At 37.9% G+C, this 3508-nt stretch overlaps 1 long non-coding RNA gene across 1 annotated transcript; it reads left to right on the top strand.

Moving 5' to 3' along the window:
* Positions 1-697: 697 nt before the first annotated feature.
* On the top strand, positions 698-1854 carry LOC135463680 (uncharacterized). The gene is made up of 3 exons (XR_010443575.1): positions 698-862; positions 1324-1401; positions 1799-1854. It is a non-coding gene; the product is annotated as an uncharacterized LOC135463680 (long non-coding RNA).
* The last annotated feature ends 1654 nt before the right edge of the window (positions 1855-3508 follow it).

Here is a 3508-nt window from a genome sequence, read left to right on the forward strand (position 1 = left end):
CAACTGGGTTGTGTTGTTGTGATGTCAACACAAAATGGCGTGTGAATCATTTATTTAATACTTATGCCAGACCTGGATTAAAGTTAATACCGGTCTTAACCCAAGCCCATGTTTTATCTACTTTAGAGCAATGGTGCTCAAATTTAATACCAGCCTTAAGGCTGACCGTAGGATTTAAAACCGGTTTTAAATTTCAATACACTTTTGAACAACCAGTCCCTGTGTAGCACGTCCTCGAGTTTCCCATTGTGACGTTGTGACGTCAAAAGAAGATTGACCGTATATTTGTCACAATGTGTGGGGCTTCCGGTTGACCTAGCAGTGACGTCACAGACGTTGGAACGTCATAGATTTTGTGACGTCACAAAGATCTAGTACATAGAAACCATGTCGGTGCAGCTTGCCATAAGTGGAAGATGAGGGTTGTACCGATTTTAGTTGTTTTATGTGTTCTTTTGAGCGTGAAGTGGGCGATATTTCTGTCGTTTGCCAGTCTAAAGGAACAGTGAGTATTGCTTTACATTTGTCTGTGTTTGTCATCTCAATATCTATGGTATCATAACGGTTTATTTGACTACTGACTGTAAAAATTGATATTTTTGTTTTAACGCTACTTTCTGGTGCACAGTTAAGTATGTGCATCTACATATGTAGCCCAACAGTACACTTTCCACCATTCCCCTAGTCGTCAGTTGTATTGACGTAAAACTTAACACCAACTAATGTGTTGCTTGCAGATGTAAAGAGAGAAGAGGCCTTGATCTTGTAGTAAAATGGATCAAGGCCGTGATTGGTCTCCCCGACCCAGAACCCCCATGGTGGAGACCGGCTGTGTGCAAATGGGTCAATCGGGAACCACATGGTAAACCTCATGCAATTCTTGTCATTCCCTACTCAGATATTCTCATCAACATTTCTCAGACTTTAATGTTGTTTATTAATAAATGATCTTGTAAGTTGGCTATCATGACAAACCGATTAGCCTCTAGCAGATTCCATAAAAAAGACAGGCTTACCATAGCCGTGTTTACCTGTGCACAGTCACAACATAATGACTCAGGAACTTGACTTCCTCCCCGGTCGTATGTGGGAAGAAAAAGCACGGCGTTATACACAATTATAATAATTGAATGTAAATCAGTCATCCACTATATACAGGTTAGCTGAAATCTGAAGACACCGTTACCTGGAGTTTTCATGTAACCACGCAACTATTTCACGGTGACAAAAATGTGACATTTATCACTCTTTTTCTTTCTAAACTAGCCGTGAATAACAGTAAATGTAATAGTAGTATTATTATTTATATTATTTTATGTGCAGGTTATGTCGAGGCTTTTGTGATCGTCACAGCGTTGCTGCTTTTGTATAGCATGTGTTGGAGAAGGAAGAAGAAAACTAGTAAGTTCTTTTCAGTCCCTCTTTCCGTTGAATAAGAAGCAACCTTAGAACATGGACCGAGATAGACACAGCGCCATCTTGATGATGTTTAATGTAGGATAACTCCTCAAGACATACCCTTATGGCTAAATTGCTGACTTGTCTACCCTTCAATCCAGACGGCGCTATGTCTGTGTTAGGGCTTGGTTCATAACTCAATCAATCTGCTTCCTTTAAAACAAAGTTCCTACTTACTAGTTCCATTAAAATACGATGCACTGTTTTCTCTTTTACAGTACATTTTGTCACCAACTAAATTAACTGGCTATTTAAAATTAATTTTTGATTTTGATAAATGTCTAACCTTAAACACAGTCACGGTGTTAAGTTTCTTGCGGTGTTCATCATTATCTTACAGGACACCGACAAGGCAGGAAGTTATGCAACAGGAAGCTTTCCCTGGAACCACAGAAATGCCGTGGTGAGTTAAATGGTGCGAATTGTTAAACAATTAAAGGTGGATTAAAACAGCACAAATTTGAATCCCACATATTCAACTACACGGAACCGTATACGTATGCGCCGTTCAGTCCTAGAAATTGTTCCGTATGTATAAAATGTTTTGGTAACTGCAAGCTGCTTAACTTGCGGATGTCTTGAACATAGGACGGATCGAGGTGTTGCCTTTCCGTCAACACCCAGGTAGCGGGCTCGATTCCAGCTTTTGTTTTTGTGAAAACCTCTCCTTTTTTGTCCTTATCTTTCTGTGGTCCACTCGACTATGAGAGATTTGTTTTTCTCCCTTCTGACTGTGGTATGTTCATGAATAACACGGATGAGATAATACTCGGAATATGAGCATTAATTTAAGAAATTAGCAGAAAAGAGAACGTATTGATTTCCTCTGGCCGATTACTTAGAAAGTCTGACTCTGAAAACAGTGACTCCAGAAACTGGTTCTCTGTCTTGACATCTCCCCTAATGAGGGGATTGGTCTAAGATTGAGCCAGGCCCGTTACAGTATAAAGTGTTTAACTGGGGCTTCTCGTATAGGGTGTTCGGAACGGCGCCTATATCTCAATGATAGAGAGACGAGATGAGACCGAAAAAATTAGAAGAATTCTTACACATGACTTTTGCTGATTTATATATTTATATCATTCACCTAATTCCACCTCTGTTTATTTAATGTTTAATATTATACTCACTTGTTTATACGACGGCGGTCAGTTTTAAAAAGAACAGAAGCGCACTCGTATAAACCGCCTACCTTTGGCAAGTAAGTACCGTACACATAAGCTCGTCATGTCTCATCAGGACAACTGGTCTTCAGTGCGCGAACGGCTACATGCATGTCAGCTTCTTGCTGTCATCTAGGACTTACGAGCAGCGAGAGCGAAAATCTGGAAAACAGGATTTTTCCTTAATAGAAAGTCTTCTGTGTTTGTCTGTAAAGCATCTTTTATATTTATTGCCTGATATAGATGCACAGGCCAAACGCTGTATGGACCTGTTGCCCACAAAAAGGAAGTTTGATGGAAGCATCAACATAGAACACGTGAGTACAGTGATTCAGTTTTAAAAAACAGAAACATAATACAGATTTTTCCAACTGTTGTTCCGTCCTCAAGCATGAATATTTGTCTGTAAATCTACACTGAAAAAACAAATGTTTATTATTTAAACATATGTCTACAACAGATAATAAACGTGGTTAACAAATTAATCCCTTTCAGTAAATGTCAGTAACACGTGCACACACTTATGATGAATGCATATTTTTTAACATCTTCAGGGTGTGTTTATTTTTCACTTACACGCATATGTTTTATAAATATATTGATGTATTTTATAAATCCATGCAGTATTTTATAAATACTCACATTTATGATATAAATGCAATAATTTATGTTGTAAATTGTATGGGTTTATTGCTTAAACGGAATGATTTAAGGTTTTCAATGTATATGATCAACATTATAAAGCGGTCACCGTCCTATTATCGGTTGTTGGATAAAAATGTTTAAGTATTAAACATGTTACAGTTAAGTATCAAGCATGTTTAGTATTTGTTGCAAAGAGATGTTTAATGTTAAACATTTGATTTTTCTTCAGTGTAGACCAGTTT

Source organism: Liolophura sinensis, chromosome 3, assembly GCF_032854445.1.
Source record: "Liolophura sinensis isolate JHLJ2023 chromosome 3, CUHK_Ljap_v2, whole genome shotgun sequence".
Lineage (NCBI taxonomy): Eukaryota > Metazoa > Mollusca > Polyplacophora > Chitonida > Chitonidae > Liolophura > Liolophura sinensis.